This window comes from Myxine glutinosa, unplaced genomic scaffold (assembly GCF_964187855.1).
Source record: "Myxine glutinosa unplaced genomic scaffold, kmMyxGlut1.1 SCAFFOLD_665, whole genome shotgun sequence".
Classification (NCBI taxonomy): domain Eukaryota; kingdom Metazoa; phylum Chordata; class Myxini; order Myxiniformes; family Myxinidae; genus Myxine; species Myxine glutinosa.
This window is the reverse complement of record NW_027616760.1, coordinates 110784-132132: the sequence shown is the minus strand read 5'-3', so window position 1 is coordinate 132132 and position 21349 is coordinate 110784. Positions and strand designations below refer to the sequence as shown.

At 47.2% G+C, this 21349-nt stretch overlaps 1 protein-coding gene across 1 annotated transcript in view; it reads right to left on the bottom strand.

The window, feature by feature from the left end:
- Positions 1 to 21349, bottom strand: part of LOC137432846 (beta-microseminoprotein) — a 129746-nt gene that overhangs the window by 12606 nt on the left and 95791 nt on the right. The gene's annotated exons all lie outside the window — the stretch shown is intronic.

The following is a 21349-nucleotide window of genomic DNA, read 5'->3' as shown; positions in this document are numbered from 1 at the left end:
TGTTTGTCCGGGCGATATCTCAGCCATCCTTTGAGCTAGGAAGCTGAAATTTCGGCACAATAGTGAGCAAGTCTTTTATCAAAAACTGTATTTTTTGTTTTTTGATTAATCAATTAATTGAGGAGTTATTTAATTATTAGCGATTAATTAAGTACTTATTTAATTAATCAAATTTCCTTTCTCTTCTGACCATTAACTCAGGCACCCTTTGAGTGAGGAAGCTGATATTTGGACATGCCAATGACCAGGTGATTTGGCTGCAAAGGCTATTTTTGATTTATTAATTAATCAATTAATCAATTAATCGATTAATTATTTAATTATTTGATTAATGACAATTTTATTTTTTTTAAGTTACAGATTCTGATGAAATGGTGGTGGTTTATGTGTTCTGTGACCGAATTGATTAATAATTAAATTTTTTAATGATTAATATTTATTTATTTTCGTTATTTAATTATTTTCTTTCTCATTTGGCCAATATCTCAGGCACCTTTTGAGCTGGGAAGCTAATATTTGGACATGACAGTGACCAAGTGATGTGGCTATCAAGGATATTTTTGATTTATTGATTAATCATTTAATCGATTAATTATTTATTGATTAATTGATTAATTATTGATTAATCAATTAATTATTTAATTTTTTATTAAAGACTTATTTAATTAAATTTCTAAAAGATACATCTTCGGATGAAGCACTAGTGGTTTAGTTATGCTATTTGCCAATTGATTAAGAAAATATTTTGTGATAATCTTTTATTGATTTTAATTATACAATTAATCAATCAATTAGTGTACACCTCTCCCTCCCAATGCAGCCTCCATGAGCTGCACTGCGGTATTGCCAGGCGCCGCAGCCAACCCGGCAATGCTGCGCTGTAGGATATTTAATTATTTGGCATGGGGGCGGTGTACTTTGAATGTATCTGTACTTGTTTCCCTTATTTTATCGTTTGAATACTACCAATTGCACAGGTGTGCTTTCCTGACGCTTGCCTTATTCAAAAATCTCCATAAAGCTCTGCCCAGACAATGCACCACGCCAAACCGTTTGTGTTTCTTTATTTACAAGATCGAGGCTAATGGAAGAGCAAGGTGATGGATGGTATGAACTGACAGTGGGGCTGCGGCACCCAACAAATGTCTTCACATAATTCATGTATTTTTCATAATTCTTCATAAGGTCTCTTCATAATTCATGTGGTCTCTTTCATAATTCAAAAGGTCATCTGGTGTCCTACTTCATAATTCCAGATGTGTGAATGGGAAGCGAAAATTTCTGACACGTGAATATTCCTGAAATGTGCAACCCATGCCGACAGAAAACAGACTTTTTGGAATGCCGGTCGCATTGTCAATCACATCATCATCTAACTTTGTATGAAGGTAGCTTTTACCATTGCACACATTTACTATTTCGTCAACTTGGTTGAGGGATGGCTAACAGTGCCATAAAATACAAGTTGGTGAGTATTTACTAAGTGCTGTTGTTGTTGTCTATCCCCAGATAGTTCTCTCAAACAATCTCACAGCCCAGAGACAGCCGATTGATCTCGCAGAAGCGACCAAGAGATCCCCAACATCCAGGAATGTGTACCCCTGCCTTCACAACGTCAGGGCCACGACAGAATTACAGAGAGAGAGAGAGAGAGAGAGAGAGAGAAAAGAGACAGAGACCAGAGGGAAAGGTTCTGACCATGAGAACGATCGGCACTCTGACAATGACCGTGTTGCCCTGACAGATACAGGCAACAGGGAAGAATGGGGAAGATTTGGCTCCATCATGCGTTGGTGGGGAGAACCACTGCAAAGATGTGTCCCTGATAGTTGCCCTTTCCTTAGTGTTGGGAAAGGAGGTGCACAGAGCACACTGCACAAGCGCAAGTACATCTGCACTTGACACAATAGAGAGTGCGAGCCCAAATTGAAAAAAGACACAAAAAGGCAGGAATTCCAAATCAATTTCCTGCAATTTTCCAATAATTCCTGGGAAATTATTTAGCATGAAGAAACACTAGCTTGGGCTATACTTGTTTGAAAGCTTTTCTGGGCTCAAGCTTTAGAAAATTAGGCTTGCACCATCTCTCATCTCTGTCATATGCGGTGTGTCAGCGGTGTGGAGCAATGGACAACACAGAAGACAATAAGCACTAAAATATTGTCGTGTCCACCCTGTAGTGAAGACCCCAGGGCGACAGATAACCAAACGAGCTTTAACTCCGAGGCGTTTACCCAACTATGGCGGTACCTTGTGCACGTGCAGGGGGCGGGGGGGGGGGGAAGGGTAGTGGAGGGCAGCGAGCTCCTTATCTGCATGGACGGACGCTGCACGGGGTTATCCGATCCCCACAACAAATACGCATACAAGACAGGCCAATCAACCATACAACAATTAAAATGCAACAAATAATGGTTTAATAAAAATAAATGTAGGATGAGGCCCCATTAAAAAGTAGTATCTTATCACCCGATCCAGGCTGGAGGAGTGATGAGGGAGGGAGGTTTTTTTTGTTTTTTTTTGCCAAAGCCAAATATCACCCGGTGTTGTTTGCAGGCACGTTGACGGTCAAGGTCAAATACTTAACATTAATTAACATAAAAAACCATATACACACGATCAACTTTTAAAACAACCAGATTTTTATTTTACACACAGTAAACAGTTTGCATCTAAAACTACAGTATCAACAGTGAGAACCTGGATATATAGTATCTCTTATAGCACAGAATATTGCATTTATTTGGTACGGCGAACATTGCTGCAATGAAAGACATACCATTGGAGAAAAAAATGAAATCATTGACCATCACTTTACAGTGGTCCTCTTTGTTAGCCAACACCATCATAACTCATGTGTTGGCATCACAAATGCATAGCTTTGGCATAGCTTATTGCAATACATGTACTTATTTAAGAAAGATCAATGATGCGCAAAGATGCGCGAACAAATCTATTTTGTGAGTGTATACGACAGAAACAAAACTTGATATTCTTGCGGATCCCGGGTTCGTCGACGTACTAAGGGTGGTTTAAGCCCTGCTCACCCTCAAACTCCGGGTCCACGAGGCTGCCAACCACAACTACTGTACTCGTGGTGGACCGGTTGCTCGGCAACTCCAGCCACCGTGCCCGCAGATACGCATGGAAGGGTTAACGGTCACCACCCAAATACCTTCGGACACGCACAGCTGTGAGAACGGGCACTGAACCCCGCACGAGTCACGCTGATTCTCAACGCCCGAGCGGTTGTGCGTTACATGACTCGCGCCGTTAGAATATCGAACCCGATCGAGCGGTTTCAATTCGGGGCGATGCTTGGTCAATACGGGAAAGGACAATGACGGCCAGGTTGGAAACCAAACACAGGATTTATTCACAATATGTACAGAAACGAACAAAGTAAAGAATCTTAACGACCTTACCTATTATTCCCAGACAAGGGCCCTCATTCGTTCGGGGAAGGGGGGTGGGGGAGCGGGAAGAGGGTAATGTGCAAGAAGTGCGGCCGCTTCATGCAGCTCGCCTGGATGGGCTCGGTCATGCAGTTCGTGCAAATGGGCTCATTGGACGGAAGCCCCAAGAATCGCTCCAACCTAGGACACCACAGCCGGAGATGATCGCGGCAGGGACGACGGTCAATAACGTGCACGTAGCAGGAACCAGAGAAGCGTGCAGTATGCAGGAGCCAAGCGAGCGAGGGAGAGTATAGCAGGAGACCAGCGCGTGCATCAGAGAGAGAGAGAGAGGCAGGAACCCAGCAAGAGCGTGTCAGAGAGAGAACATAGCAGGTTCTGGGCCGGGTTTTTATAACCCCCCGAAACCCCACTCGAATGTTCCATGGGCCTCAATTGGCCGCCTGGGGTCACGTGTCGTGACAGCCCCTAAATGGCCACCCTCGGCCACTCCCTTTAGCTCTCATTGGTTGCAGCCCCTCATTGGCCACTCCCTTTAGCTCCTCCTTCGGGCCTGCAGGGCCTGGCCTAGTCCTATGACGAGGCACTTTAGGCTTCAATGAGGCCTACTATCATCTTGCCTGCCTCAACGCATACTAACACTGGAAAGGGGACTATGCTTTACATTTAATAAGAAATAACTAACTATACGAGGCTACATGTTGTGGTGTAACTAACTATAGGGGGGTTGCCTTTATTCACAAAACCGCAACACGACCCCCATCTCCGACCAGCCTCGTCCCGAGTCGACCTTAGGCGGAGCGACCGGTAGAGTCGGCATTCAAAGTTTACCTTTACCATTAGTGTGACACATACATGTAATCCCCCTCACATTTAACTCTAATCCCATGTGTGCGACATCATTTACACTAGATATGTCCCTCCTAATGCGTTGAGCAGCTAACTAACAGACTCACACCCACAACTGTTCGCGTATTTCCGGAATTTTGAAACTAAAAACATAGCCGGTGGGCAACATTCTTACATTAACATTTACAAAACTTTAACCTTTATTTACAAACACTATAACCCAGGACCTGGACTCGAGGGAAGAAAAGGAAAAAGGAAATTGAGGGACTTGCTGCTTGCGTCATCTTGCGGCTTCTTGTCTTGAGAGGTTCCCCAACAAAAACTGGCTGCCCGAGACCGGCATACAGGCCATTTGAAACAAAAGGCATCTAAATTTTCACCTCCTCAAGATCGAGCCGTCTCTCTGGTGAACAGGGCCACTGACACGTGGTCCAAAGGTGGGTTTCAATGCCACCCAACAGGTGGTCCGAAGGTTGGCCCGAATTCCACCCAACAGGTGGTCCATAGGTGCAAGATGATGGGGCAGCCAAGAGGTACCACAGCAGAGGTGCGGGGCCACAAGGCGTGTGGTCCATAAGGTGATGGATGGAGGGATGTTTGGCAGCAAGATGCTGCAACAGGTGGGTCTCCAAATGGTCCTGGGCGGGGAGGAAGACAAGGCCCAGCGAGCACAAGGAAAAGCAACAGTGGCATATGCAAAAACAAGATGACCAGCTACCACCATACCTGGTGCGGTGAGAGGAACGCGGCAGAGTGAGCGGAGTAAGCTCGTCCCTAACTGTACGTACCCCCCACCATTCACTACACTACCCTAGCCCTCCTTGTATTTACAATTCGTCTCTACGTCTTGTCTCCCATGTCCCCCTCTTACGCCAAATTCGTCCCCAAATCCCTCCCAAGTTCTCCCAGGAAGGAAGGGACGGAATAAAACAATGTTCCACTCACGTCGTGATGCATCTCACTTATCAAACAGCTTACAGAGCCTCGCGGTGCAAAATTTGTCCTCCGTGGTAAATGGTTGTGGATGGTGCGAAGGGGCCTCACATCCTAACTACACTAATATCATTACTCATTTAAACTCCCCGGGGTCGTACCCTGCCAGTGTGCCTCTTTAAACTATGTGGTTCTCAGAACCCGAATTCCCATTGCCCACACTGTGGTGCCCTCCTGAATTTGGGTCTCACCCCACAAATTTTCTACCTGTGCCCTCGCACAATTTCGGGGCTGGATCGTGTGGCTCTACCAGCAGGTCTACCTACCTGCGCCCCTCCGTTCACTGGAGCCACCTCCCGAGCTTGCCTGCTCCTTACTCGAACCTACCTGGGGAAGGCCCTCCCTGGCGCTTACCCCCTGATGCCCACCTTGGCATTGGGCAACCCGGGTCCCTTTCCTGGATCCTCGGGCCCCATTCACTAACCTAACTGGCTCCCTGAGCCTACCTGCAGCCTTACCTGGCCGACAAGCTACCAGTGACGGAGTGCCTCAATAACTATTACGACCAATTAAGCCACACGCCCAGCCATTTTACTGTCTCATGCACCTCACAAAACACGAACATTCCACAATCAGCACCACAGGTGTCAATATCCATGAAATTTACCTGTACCCTCTACCTAACTTTAAACTACCCCGCCGGGCCTCCGTGAATGGGTTCCACTCCCCCCCATTCAATCCTTCGCACCATGCATTCCACACAAATTATATGCACACCATTACACAATTCCATTCACACTTACACACACAGCATCATCTATCTAACTAATTTCCCCTACGACTCGTGCTTCCCTCGTCGTCCCTTTAAACTATGCACACCATTTTCTTTTAACAACCACCTAAACTCTCTACGTCCCCACTACTGTTCATGTCACTATTTAACTCTCAGTCCCTATGGTCTCTCTAAATCCCTAACGATTATCCTAGCCCTCCCTCAGCTAGTTTCGGTGCCCCATGGAGGCAACCATTGCTGGCCCCTCCATGGGCCGAGCACTGCCATCCCCCTAAACTAGTGCTCATGCCCCCCCCCCCCCCCGTGTGAGGAATGGTCACACCACCATACCCCCATGTGGGGGCACAATACTCCCCCCCCCCCCCAGCCCTCTAAACTATGAGCCCCCATCCATGGAGGTACTTGGTCGCGGCTCGGCCTCTAGGGGCCGAGCGATCCATGCGGGTGGTTGGTCGCCTGTATGGGGTGATATCCATCCGGCATTGACGATCCGAGTGGGGGGAGGGGGTGGAGTTGGTTGTCCCAGGTGCCGGGGTCCATCCCTGCACGGGGCCTTGCGGTCCCACGCACGATGACCCAACCGGCCATGGTCACAAAACCTCACCCGGTGAGGTGCGTGGCTGCGAAACTCCAAATTACCCCTCAAAACCCGCCGATCGCTCTTGCCGTGGTACGGCGCCAACAATACCGTGCGGGTGCCGGAGGCACGAATCGTGCACGCCGGTTCTTGTGAGACCGACGCAGCAACGATTCCCTCCGGTCCCCACGGCGCACCATTCATCGGGGGCTCGCGTGCGCCACTCGTCCCACTAAGGACTACCCCGGTCATCACAACCCACTACCCACTCCATACTTGCACACCCCGGCGCACACACGCCTTTCACACACTCAGTCATCGCACACACCGGTACACACTCTTTCTCCACGCACTCCGTACCAGTCGCACACCTCTCAATGGGCCCTTCACGAACGCCCGGTTCTGGCCTTTCTCCCAAGCTCGCCGAGCACCCGATCGCACCAAACACATTTCCGCAATCATCGCCACTCACCTCGGGGCTTCCCTTCCCCTGCTTCTCTTCCTTCCAGCACCTGTAAACTTTTTATTTGGTCAGCAAGCATTTCATCCCGGTGCGAACACAAACCTTGCACATACTCCATCACTTCTTCCCTTAATTCACTCCCTGTCTCTCCTTGTGTCTTTTTAATTTCAATCATTCCTTCTTCTACCTCCTTTATTTCCCGGTGCGCCTCCGAAATCTCCCCTTCTACGCGTTCCTCGCACCGCTTCACCTCGTCGCGTGCCACTGCCACCTCTTCGCTCGGCTTACGCCCAATGTCCACCCAATCTTTTTCGTGTTACACATTGATTCGATTATCTTTTCTCCCATCTTTTTCATGTTTCGATTAGCTTTTCTCCCATCTTTTTCATGTTGCACCTTGATTCGTCCCTCATCTTTTTCATGTTGCACCTTGATTCGTCCCTCATCTTTTTCATGTCGCACCTTGATTCGTCCCTCATCTTTTTCATGTTCACCTCATGGATGCTTTCATTTGAGTCAAGAATAACTCAATGTTAAACACGGCTTGCACAGCGGGCCCGGCCTCCGCGTGCGAAGCGCCGCCATTTTCTCCCCTTCCTGCTGCACCCTCATCAACTCCCCCATCCAATTGTTGCTGCTGGTCCTGGGTCATTAATTCATCCACATTCTCTACACCCACCGGTACCTGGTCATCTTGGCATGCCATCGCCCGAATTCAAAAAAACATTGTTTTAAACTAAATTTTATATGCTCGTAATTTTGAGTACGTGAAGCGCACTCCAGGTCCGAATCTCGCTCCTGACACCAATTTTGTTGCAAATCCCGGGTTCGTCGACGTACTAAAGGGGGTTTAAGCCCTGCTCACCCTCAAACTCCGGGTCCACGAGGCCGCCAACCACAACTACTGTACTCGTGGTGGACGGGTTGCGAAGCAACTCCAGCCGCCGGGGCCGCAGCTATGCGTGGAAGGGTTAATGGTCACCACCCGAATACCTTCGGACACGCAGCTGTGAGAACGGGGACTGAACCCCGCACGAGTCACTCTGATTCTTAACGCCTGAGCGGTTGTGCGTTGCGTGACTCGCGTCATTAGAATATCGAACCCAATCGAGCGGTTTTAATTCGGGGTGATACTAGGTCAATACGGGAAAGGACAATGACGGCCAGGTTGGAAACCAAACACAGGATTTATTCACAATATGTACAGAAACGGACAAAGTAAAGAATCTTAACGGCCTTACCTGTTATACCCAGACAAGGGCCCTCATTCGTTCGGGGAAGGGGGGGAAGAGGGTAATGCGCAAGAAGCGCGGCCGCTTCGTGCAGCTCGCCCGCATGGGCTTGGTCGTGCAGCTCGCCTCGATGGGCTCGGTCGTGCAGATCGTGCGAATGGGCTCGTTGGACGGAAGCCCCGAGAATCGCTCCAACCTAGGACACCACAGCCGGAGATGATCGCGGCAGGAACGACGATCAATAACGTGCACGTAGCAGGAACCAGAGGAGCATGCAGTATGCAGGAGCCAAGCGAGCGAGGGAGAGTATAGAAGGAGACCAGCGCACGCTTCAGAGAGAGAGAGGCAGGAACCCAGCAAGAGAGCGTCAGAGAGAGAACATATCAGGTTCTGGGCTGGGTTTTTATAACCCCCTGAAACCCCATTCGAATGTTCCATGGGCCTCAATTGGCCGCCTGGGGTCACACGTCGTGACAGCCCCTAATTGGCCACCCTCAGCCACTCCCTTTAGCTCTCATTGGTTGCAGCCCTCATTGGCCACTCCCTTGGCCACTCCCTTTAGCTCCTCCTTCGGGCCTGCGGGGCCTGGCCTAGTCCTATGATGAGGCACTTTAGGCTTCAATGAGGCCTACTATCATCTTGCCTGCCTCAACGCATACTAACACTGGAAAAGGGACTATGCTTTACATTTAATAAGAAATAACTAACTATTTGAGGCTACATTTTGTGGTGTACCTAACTATAGGGGGGTTGCCTTTATTCACAAAACCGCAACAATATATTTTGTTGGCATTCATCAATCGTCACACTTGTCATGAATATTAAAAGCCTGGGTATTCGGCCAAATAAATTTTTCAAAAATAGAAATTGAATTATTCACAAAATAAAATTTAGCATTGCAACCCTGAACATTCTCAAGTGTAGAAATGCAACCCAAATTCTGATGTTGATGATCAACTAGGCCTGACTCACACCACATGACCACGGGAGTATGCTCTGGCTTGGACGTGCAGCAAAAATAAGTTGATGGTAGCCCTAGCTAGCGCTATGTTGAGAGAAGGCTCTCGAGTCCTGGCAACACGAATGTCTGTAGTACTATAAAGTAGGTCCAAGCATAGCAAGCTAGGCTCCTTCTTGGCCGAGCCTACTTAAAACATTTGGGTAGATATATCTTTGATGACATCCCGACAGTCACACCTCAAACGACAAATTATTTTTTTAATATAATAATCGCAAAATTCCCAAATCTACCAAAAACTAATTTTAAAAATATTTGGCAAGCCCGGCCAAGCCTAGGCCGCACGGACGCAGGCTAACAAGATAGAACAGCAGTACGTACCGTCAGGGACTCGTCTCCTCACACAGGCTCTCCTCCTCCAATCTCACCCCTCGATATTTGCATGACAATTAGAGGCATTGTGCTGAAGAAGTTCAATATAGCTCAGAAGAAAAAGCAAACACAATGCAACAAACGGAGCGTCACGGGCCTCGCCTAGCACCTCACACACAAAGGATCGAACAGTCATTGTGGTAACTGCGCATGCGCATAAAGTAAAAACTATCGATCCGATGACTTCCGGAGCACGAAAGAAATCGTTCGTTGTTAATCGGAAGGAATCGTCCGCTTTTCGAGCAAAAAAAGACCAAAGAAATGATCGAAAAGAAAATAATCGGCATTCTACCAAAAGTGATGCGCGCGAGGGTGATAAGATAATACTTTTTTTATGGGGCCTAACAGAAAAATGAACGTACAGTAAAATCTAATTCCTAATTGGGGCGCCCCCGACGGACTCGTTTTCAACACAAGGGAATGATAAATGAAAATAAATGTGTCGTGTGGTGCGTTGGCTGATACTCCGCCTGGCATCTTTGACCGATCCCTGAACCACTGTGCAGCAACCGCACAAGATGGCACGCAGTCGTGCCCAGAGCAGCACCAACCAGTGAAGCGGCGGAAAATTCCTTCCTCCTCTGCTCATTCCACGCTCCACATGCAAACACTCCACAAAAAAAATCCCAGCGCAAGAGCATGCAAATGTGTCCACCTTCCACGAACACCAGGAACCGAGAGAGAGAAGGATGTGTCCGCCTTTCCCGTAGCCTGGAACAGGGAAAACGAAAATGTGACTGCCCAGCATAAGAGAGACAAGGCAACTCAAACCGCCTGCCACAAACACCAGAACAGAGCGAGAAAGGGAAGTGCGTCCGCTCGCAATGAAACTCCAGGACATTGAGAAAATGGCGGGACATGTTTTTTTTTTTTTTTACTCCTTTGTGAGAATGTTCTCTCTGACATCACACTCTCACCAATCACCGAGCGACACCCGCTCACCCCAACCAATCATCCTTCGAGGCGTGGCCTCACGGCTACACTTGGCGCCCATCGAGAAGATTTGAGCTGGGTGGTGTCGTAGTAATGTCCGGATCCGGTCGGCGATCGCTTTATTTAATGTAGGTGCTGATCACATGGCTGGTTGTATAAGTGCTTGGTAAGAATGAAGGGCAAACTACAGCGGCATTTACATACAGGAAGTTTACCCTTATACCCTAACTAATTAGCATAGCTCCACCCCTCACCATAACGCTTACGCGGACACCCGGCCTGACTTAGGTACATGAAGGTTTCTTCTTCGCGACATTCGGAGCACACTACCCGATACCATCCTTTCTGGACTATGGTATTTTATTACCTACACCCACAACCGTAACAATATTATCCTGAACTTTGTGTTGACCAGAACCTTCAGTTGAGTCCTTTTTCATTTTATTTGCACCAGGGTTAGGGTTATTATGCCATGAGCAGGTCTGAGCTTTCGTTTTGTTTCATTCCATTAAAAGGGTGCAACTTATCTTCGCCTGAATAAATTTCAGAAACATATTATCTCGTCAATATAAAAAGTTCGCATCATGAATTTTGTACTACACCAAGTAGCTTCCTTTAATAATTAGCACTATTTTCTTATAGCGTATCTGCTCGTGGGGCAGTGAGTTGGTCGCGTGGTGTAGTTGTATTGACACCCAGCCAATCATCAGTCAGTATTCTCACAACAAGCACTATATTTATCCAGCAATGGCGTCCTTCATGGAAGGGGTGAATTGTGATGATGTCGAAAGAAAAGGCGTCAAAAATCGGACCAACTGTGTGTCATGCACATACATATCATCTGTTAAGAAACCAGATATTCTTACCTTGACAGATTCGATGAGATCAGTACCGAATAATAATCGATGGATGACGAGTGTGTGTGTGTGTGTGTGTGTGTGTGTGTGTGTGTGTGTGTGTGTGTGTGTGTGTGTGTGTGTGTGTGTGTGTGTGTGTACACTACTGGTCAAAAGTTTTAGAACACCTCAATTTTTCCAGGTTTTATTGACATTTACGCAGTTTAATGTCTCAATGTACTCTGAAATGAAGCAGAGAACAAATAAACAATTGGAGATAAAAAAGAAATCATAGAATCATTTTGTTTAACAAAATTTAATTTAAATTTTTGACTCAGCAAAGTAGCCACCTTTTGCAGATATAACCGCCGAACACACTCGTGGCATTCTTTCTACAATGGAAATCAAATATTGTTCGGGAAGTTCTTCCCAACACTGTTGCAGAAGTTCCCACAAATGTGTTGCCCTTGTAGGTTGCTTTGCTTTCACCCTTCTGTTCATTTCATCCCAAACCAGCTCGATGGGGTTTAAGTCTGGAGACTGTGCTGGCCATTCGATGATTTGAAGCCTACCGTCTTGTTCTTTTCCTCGAAGGTAGTTTTGACAAAGCCTGGAGGTGTGTTTAGGGTCATTATCTTGCTGTAGGATGAACCCCTGACCAAATTGGCTTATACCAGAGGGTATTGCATGGCACTGCAAAATGCTGTGGGAGCCCTTTTGGTTCAGGGTGCCAGTCACTCTGTGCAAGTCGCCGACTCTGGATCCAGCAAAAGAGTCCCAGACCATCACGCTTCCTCCTCCATGTTTGACAGTTGGTGTCACTCACTGAGGAACCATCCTTTCGCCTCCTTCACAGCGTACAAAAACCCTGCGTGATGAACCAAAGATTTCAAATTTTGATTCATCGGTCCATAAGACCTTCTTCCAGTCTTCAGTCGTCCACTGGGGGTGCTTCATGGCCCAGGCAAGCCTCTTTTTCTTATTTTGTCATCTTAGCAATGGCTTTCTTACTGCCACTCGACCGGTAAAACCTGCAGCTCGAAGTCTTCTCTTCACAGTTGAAACTAAGACTTGCTTACTTCGACCAGTGTTAAGCTGTGCTTGAAGCTGTTGTCATGTGAGCCGCCTATCATGCAAGCTGTTGACTCCCAGAAACTTTTCTTCTGATTCTGTTGTGGCTTTGGGTCTGCTAGACCTCTTCCTGTCAGAGTTTCCTCCAGTTTCCAAGTGCCTTTTGATGGTGTAGGAAACTGTACTCACTGACACCTTGGCTTTCTTTGCAATTTATCTAAAGGAAAGACCTACAATATGTCAAAACTACCTTCGAGGAAAGGAACAAGACGGTAGGCTTCAAATCATGGAATGGCCAGCACAGTCTCCAGACTTAAACCCCATCAAGCTGGTTTGGGATGAACTGGACAGAAGGGTGAAAGCAAAGCAACCTGCAAGTGCAACACATTTGTGGGAACTTCTGCAACAGTGTTGGGAAGAACTTCCTGAACAATATTTGATTTCCATTGTAGAAAGAATGCCGCGAGTGTGTTCGGCGGTTATATCTGCAAAAGGTGGCTACTTTCCTGAGTCAAAAATTTAAATTAAATTTTGTTAAACAAAATGATTCTATGATTTCTTATTTTATCTCCAATTGTTTATTTGTTCTATACTTAATTTCAGAGTACATTGAGACATTAAACTGCGTAAATTTCAATAAAAACTGGAAAAATTGAGCTGTTCTAAAACTTTTGACCGGTCGTGTATATACATTGTCGTGTGACTACCCTTGGTGAACACCTCCAGGTAACACAGAAGGCCAAACGAGCTTAAACTCCGAAGCGTTCAGTGCAATGGCGGAGTTACTACACGCGGGGGAGTGGGGGTGGGGGGGGGGGGGGACGAGAGGAGGGGAAAACCGGAGCTTACCTTTTTGATCCCACCGGCAGTCTCCAAACCCTGCAATAAATTAACTCAAACAAAAACGGAATTAAACTGTACAAAAATACCGGTTTTATTCTAGAAATTGCCGGTACAAAATAAAACACGGCGAAATAAAACGAAGATTCCTCAATTGGGACGTTCCCACAACAGACTTGAAAACAGACGAAAGGGAAGGATAACTGGTAATAAATGTGTGTGGTGATTTAATTGGACTTAGCTCGACTCGACTGGTGAGTCTCCTCAGGACGCGTACGGGCCCCGTGGCGCGCAGTCTGGACACGGCTCCGTTCTTGGTGGGAAAGTCCGCTCGTTCGTTGGTGCGAGAAGGCCTCAGTCCGCCCTCATTTCACTAGGCCACACCCATTGGTGCGAAGTAAGCCTCCCGCGCAAACCGAACAGCAGGTGTGCAGCTCGCTCTCCACACCGTGCTCGTCCACCCGTCCTCCGCACGGGAAACCGCAGTTCCCGGGCTGCGGTTGTGCCTCTACCCAACCACTAGCAAGATCTCGGGACACGGCCGGTCCGATCGCTACCTTGAGCCCGATAGCACAATGCCATCGTTGCCATTTGTACGAGATTCAGGGCGAGAATGAGCAAGAGGGAATCCATTCGCTATCGTCTTTGGTAGGACAAGGCACACGAGAGCGATAAAGTTCGGTCAGAGAAAGAAGCCAAGGAGAAGAGAACAGAAGAGAACGTCCACTCAGATCGTGAAGCCAAGTAGAGGAGAGAGGCAAAATGTCTGCTTAGGCGAGAAGCCAAGAAGAAGACGAGAGATAGAGCAATATGTCCGCCAGTGCATTTCTTTATCGTCCAGGCTCTGATATCATCTGGGGTGCTTCGCCAATCAGCGAGTCGCTCCCTTCCAGTCCATCACGGCTCCTCGGGGCGCGGCCTCACGGATCTTGGGTAGGGCATTCCAGGTTGGTAAAGCATTTGTGTAAGGCATTTCATGGATGGGAAGTGGCTCAACTCTTCCTACCATCTCAGTCAACCCTAACCCCAATGACCCCCGATGACTTACGCAGGAGACAAATAAATACAACGTTTCGTTTTGAAATGTTTGCTTTTGTTGCAAAGTGAGAAGAAAAACTTACTAGTGCCTGGAGGACATATGGAGTGTCCAGATGATTCCATAACACCTGCGAAGGAACTTGCCTGCCTATGCCTATGCTCTGCTGAATTTGGCACGGATGCTCTGCTGAATCACCGGAAAATGTCGGTTCACACCTGCAGGAATATTTCGCTTTGGGTTACAGACACCACCATGTCTATCTTCTATCTAAAAAATATATATAAAAGAAAGTTTTTGTTTGTTTGTTTGTCTGCACGCGCTAATCTCCTGAACGGTGAAAGATAGGAGGAAACCTCTAAAACAAAAAATATCGGGACAGGCCCCGGGAAGGTTATAGGCTAGGTGGCGAGGCCAGTCAGGCCGCTTCGGCCGGGCTGGGCCCATTTCACAATTAAAAGCTGAGCTGAATTATAGAAGTCAATCTTCTACAGCCGCGAGTAAAAGCTGAATTATTGGAGTAAATTCATTCAAAAAGAACCCGGGCAACGCCGGGTGCTTTCAGCTAGTCTACTATATAAGAGAGCCGTTGGTGTGTGTGTGTGTGTGTGTGTGTGTGTGTGTGTGTGTGTGTGTGTGTGTGTGTGTGTGTGTGTGTCTGTCTGTATGTCTGTCTGTGTTGCCATTTTTCTCAGAGATGGCTGAACGGATCTTCATCAAACTTTCAGAGGTTCATCAGCGACTTAAGAGTGTTTTAGGCAAAAAAAAAAAGTTCGTTTCTTTGGGATTTAAAAAAAAATCACTCTGTAATGCCTAAACCTTTTTGATTAATGACAGTTATATACAAGTACACATTCGCATGAATGAATACAAAACAATCACCAGTCATTTGATCACAAATAATAGGCCGGTAGCAAAACCTTGGTAAGGGCCTAGAAATGAAATTTCGTTCCGCGGAATGGGTGCTAGGTGAAATTTCACCTGATGCTAACTGTTGGTACACCAAACATCGGAGAAAAAGTTCTCCGTCCAACGCTTGCCCATTAAGGGTATGGAGGCCCTTAAAGATATAGTAGTTTATCCCTTTCGACAAAATACCTTTAAAAAGAAAACATCTTTACTGCGGCATTTATAGTGGGGGGGCCAATGTTTTCCCGTTGAATTCAAATGTTAATTTGTGGACACTGGTTGGGTTGTCTTTAGGGATGATAGAAGTTGTAGAAAAAATATGTCTCCATTTTTTTCAAGTTCTTTATAGCGGCCATTTTGGATTATCAAAATGGCGTTTGTTGAAAACCGAAATTGTCATTATCTTGGCTTCTAAATGACCTAGAGTGTTAATTTTGGTGTCCAAATGTACATATTTGCGGATACTTAATCCAATAAACACACATTTATACACCTACATATGATCAAAAGGGTTCTTATGGCAGCCATCTTGGATTTTCACGCACTTATGCCAACACATATATATATTTTTTTTCCATCATTTTCACTTCTAAATCACATAAAGGCTGGACTTTAGTGTTCAAATGTACACTTATAATGTCTTTGTGCAATATTTTTAGTTGGCAGTGTTCATTGTTACATTGAAGGATCTCCATCCTCCTCATCATCAGTGTTATCGATTCCCATGGGGCGCTCCTGACCCGTGTTACCACACACCTCTTCATCTGCCCCACACATACACATCTCAGAACAGTTGAGATGCTGAGACCTGCATGAGCAGTGAGACATGCATTGGGTCTTCTTGCAGTTACATTTGATTAGATGTGTGATGGCAGCTGGGGCTGGAGGGTCCTTGGTTGTGATGGGCACCAGCTGATCTCCTTCTGCTCTCCATCCATGTTCTGTTGGTTGTGGAAGCTGGGGGTCCGGTACATCAGCCTGATGCCACACCATGGCCTGGAAATGTGCACGAGCAATGGCTTCATGTAAAGCTCCCCGTGTTGGTGGCAGCTTCTGTGCCTCTAGCTGTTTCTTGGTAAACAGTCTCCACCTCAGCTTGCCCACATCCACAACTGTAGTACGAGGCTCATACAGCTGGCATACAAATGCCTCAATGTCACTTTCTGTGTCAGCTCTCAGCTCCTCAGAGGCCCCAAGGTCATGAAACGCAGATACCACCTCAACAGAGCACCTATTGAGGGCTTGCCAACATGTGAGCTTTCCCTTGCCGGCAAACCGACCAGTCTGGTCTGCTCCCGTGAATGCATGGAATCCTGGTAGGGCTGCAGCCTTCCTGACACCAAGTTCATGTACTATTGGTTCCAGTGAGATTTGCCTCTTCTTGTTCCCCACACCCGTGATGAAGTATGTGTCTTTGCATAGTTCATGGTACCGGTGGAGTGCTAGGATGAATACATCAGTATCAGGTGACTGAATGTACAGCTGTGTTGCACCTCTTCGGACGGCATCTAGACTGTGAAGAAAGATCCTCGTATCAGCCTCCTCCTGGGAGCTACGGAGATGCTGTACATCCATGCAGTTGGAGAAGACATCCTGCCTTGAAGTGACGATGAAGACCTTGGTAGTCCCCTCAAAGTGACATAGAGCTTTCTTTGCCAGATAGACAGTTAGCTCATCTTTGGTGTTGGTGTGCGACAGGAACTGTTTTGCTGTCAGTTTCCCAATCGGGGTGCTGTCTTGAACGTGGTAAGCAGTGGGCGGCTTGCCACCTTGGCGCCTCTCCCGTGTGGCCTCTTTCAGTGAATTTGGCAGATCATATCGGTCAAACACGAGGTGGACTTCATCATACCCGTTGGTCTTGCAGTCCAGTGTTGCATTGAAATGGCCAGCCCACTGGGCACATGTTTTGACCCATTGTGGCTTACCCATTGCTTGCACTAATGCCATGCCGTCTATGACAGTCACCTTCTTGGGAGGGGGTGGAGTATGTTCAGGATTGTCGTCGTCTGGCTGCTGACCAGTGCCAGTTGACTTCTTGGGTAGATCTTCTAGGATGCCCATGAGCTTGCTTTTGTCTGTGCATGGTAGTAGTGTCCCAGCCATTGATCCTGTTGATGTGCTCCAGTGCATGGTCCACACCTACAGCACAGAAGGGGATTTCATTCTTATGGACACTGAAGTTCCCATCCATGAACTCTTGGTAGATCCCTGGATCTGTCATCTTCAGGGCCTTCATCTCTGCAAGGTACCGGGGAGTCAGCCTGGCATATTTCTGTTTGTCATGTGCAAAGAAGTATATGCACATCTCATCCAGTGAAGACAGGTGAAGCTCAAATTGTCCATCACGGGTGGCACGGATGAATGTGTATATCAGCATTATCATCCGCATGTAGCGTCGCACAAACTTGAACAGTGGACTCTTGGCTTCTTTCCTCTCATCAAACTTTGCCATGGCCTCCAGGACTTCGTTTGACTCGAGGACAGCTAGCATGTTGTTCTGCGCGCTTGTCATCTCCTCTCGGTTGTGTAGATGACAGCTCTGGGCAACCTGTTGTGCTGACTGGGTACATGGGCCCCTCAGATGGGGATGCTCTTGGAAGAATTCGTCCACATAGAGGTCGAAGAGGGCTTGGACAGTGGTGATGTGGGCCTCCAAAGCCCTCTTCATGTGCTTGGCTTCCAGTATTTGTCTGGTCGTTGTTGGGCCATAGATATCAGCCTCAGACCAAGCCTCGTCAAGACCACTGTCCTCTATGGCATTCCCAGCAGCCCTCAGTGCAGCCATCACAGTGTGCATCTCCCCTAGTCGCAGTACCCACTTGCCTTTGCAGTCATCTCTGGTCATCTCCAGCTGTTTGGCTCGCTCATACAGGGCCATGTCTAAGGTGATCACTGTCTTCCTATCGGGACCCATGACCATGCAGTTGATTTGCTGTGTCTGTTTCAAGACTGTTATCAGTGTTTGCCATTCATGGGCTGGTGCTGCTACCAATGGCAGGGCGTTGACCTCTGTCAGAGGCTTCGAAGAGGAGAGCAGTGAGTTGTAGGCTGTCCAAGTTGGGATATCGTGATGCTTGATCCTACTGCCAGGTGGTTGTTTTGGATCGTGGACGAGTGACCCAACAGGGTCAGCATGCTGGGGTTCTGCAGCTTGCAGCTGGTCATCTGGTGGGATGATGTCGTCTTGTACGTCCTCAGCTTCAGCTGTTCGCATGATTGTGCGTGAAAGTAGCCACACTGTGTCCGTCGCAGAGTACGGCTTGGTGACATCTGGGTTTGACCGTGTCTTGAAGCTATACGTGGTACCTGTGGCAGATTGTTTGTTTGGTGCTTGGCAAGGAACAAAGTCTGGAGCAGTCAGAACCTTGAGTGAGCGGTGTCTGGCCTTTCGGTCATGTAGTGTCAGTGTTCTATGTTCATCTGTGGAGGGGGCATGTTCCCGTCGTTGGTAGAGTGCCCAGGCTGTAGCATGGAGTGTCCGCTTACCATCAGGTGTGTCTTCATTGAAGTCACTGTTGTCCACTGCAAAGAAGACAAACGTCCCTATGCGCATGGTTCTTGGAAAGTATACACCCTGTTCTGTCGTAGACTCTATGACTGAGTTGGCCAGCTGTGTCTCCAACTGCAAGATCCGACTATAATCAACAGACAGACCGAACCCATGCAGGAAATCCAGAAGCTTCTTGTTTCTGGTGGACTGATGGACTACAATGGCAACGGCAAGCTGCTGTGGCCATTCTAAGCGATGGCGGAATGGTGCATCTGGCTCTTTGGGCTTGTACGTGACTTGGCGTTTTGACTTGTAGCCGTACATGATGTTCTGACTGATGGTTATAACATCTCGATGAATAGTGGCTGAGCGCATAGTCTCTGGCTCAATGCTCGTGGCTGGTCCTTCCAGTAGCCAGCGGAGGAAAGCATAGAGTACTTTGGGTACATGCTTTTCAGCATCATCAGTGTTCATTTCTCCTTCAAATTGCCATGGGTGCTTGTTCTGACAAGCAATGGCACTGCGGAGAACAGAGGCACTCTCAAACAGTTGTTCGATGTTTTTTTCATTTGTCTTCGTCATTGCATCTTCGACAGCTGCATCACGCACGGCAGTGGAGAATACACAGTCTGACTCGTTTCGACGTTTTGGTTTCATGAAGTGAACGTCATCAATGTGAGAGTTGATTTTCTCCTTCATGCCTTGGGTAGTAGGTGATGGGACATTGTGCACACCATTATTGTCAAGAATCCTGGAGTAAACCGACTTCAGGTCAGACATGTTGAGAATTTCACCAGCTTGGAGTAGAGAGCGAACAAGGCTGACAAACTCAATGTCTGCGGCTATTTTGATAACATTAGTTTCTTGCAGTATGTGTTCTTTGTCATCACTTGATGTCCCACTCTTGGGAGCACGTTGGACATTCTGCACCCAGCATGGGAGATGATACTTGACGTCGATCGCATGAGCATCATGTGCACTGATGGCAGCACTCAGCTGAACTTTCCACTTGTGGTTGCTGCCTTCTTCAACAGCTTTCTTCAGCTGTTTACCTGCGTTGAACGTGCATACAACATGTACACTTTCCTTAGTGACCTCTTGACAGAAGAAACAAAGGTCTCTGTTGAATGGAGTTGATGATGAACGTGTGAAGCGAAGAGTCTCGTCTTGCGTAGAACCTGAGCTACTTGCAGCGGCAGGTGCAGAAGAAGGACGTCCACACCTCTTATGAAGATGCTGGGTGTCGCCATGTTCGCAGGCTTTCTGGTGGCGAACTCTAGCACGCTCCAGGTGAGCAGTGTTGCATGTAGATCCATAACATGCCCGGTGCCACTTTGCTTTATTGTTCCTCAAGTCAGTGGCAGTGAAACAGCTTAATCGTTCGCTGATCTGTTTGAAGTCGGCATCACCATATCGTGCCCTCTCCTGGATGAACTGGAGAAACTTTGCATATGAGCCCAGTGCTGGCTCAGTCACTAGTGCACCTTGGGGATCCTGGCACTGAATGCAAAGTGTGAAATCAGTTTCTTTCTTGGTTTTCTTGCTTTTTGGCTCCATCATAGCTCAGGGTCACGAATCTGGAACATACAAATAACAAATAACAATTAAGATAGATGTGCATTAAGTTAGATTTTGGACACTGGTTCGGCTGTGCCATAAAAACCTATTTTTATCCCTTGTAGGTTATTAAAGAAGGTTTCATTCAATTCTCTATCCCCAAAAATGTACAACTGGACACCAGAATCGAAACTCTAGGTCATTTAGAAGCCAAGATAATGGAATTTTACGTTTTCGACATCCGCCATTTTGAAAATCCAAAATGGCCGCCATAAAGAACTTGAAACAATTGGAGACATATTTTTTCTAGAACTTATATCATCCCTAAAGACAGCCCAACCAGTGTCCAAAAATTAACAAGCAATTTCACCGGGCATTTCAATCTGCTACATTGGCCCCCCCACTATTATACGATTATATGAGGACCATAAACGTGCCGCCAGCAGTCGGGGGATGTGAAAAAGGCCCTTCTGATCATCCGGTGTTGAATTTCCAACCCCAGTGGCGTAGCGAGGGGGGGCATGATGCCATGCCCCCCCCCCCCTCGGCAATCTCAGGCAATCTAACTTTCAAAATTTTCCCGGGGGTGTCCATGGGGCCAACCCCCCCCCCCCCCCCCCCCCTCAGGGCCATGAAATTTTTCAAAAATAACAAGAAACTATTCAGGCTTAGCTGCAACTTCAGCAACGGGCGCAATATGGCCACAGATCGCATCCCAGGCAATCTAGCTTCCAAAATTTTCCCGGGGATGACCCCCTCTCGGGTAAATGAAGATTTAAATTTTTTTTGTATAATATTTCCGGTCATTGGTCGTGTAAATCCCTCATATAATTGTATAATATGCTAAAACCGTTCTGTGTACACTGCTTAATTTTGATTGGCAAAAGGGTTGATATGCGATAAGCGGATAGACTGTACGTTGGGCTTGGGCAGTTCACTGAAGATAAATTGATCCTCCTGAACACTCTTGAGGTTGGTAACTCACCCACGAAGTGAACAACCGCGGAATGAGATGGATGGTCAT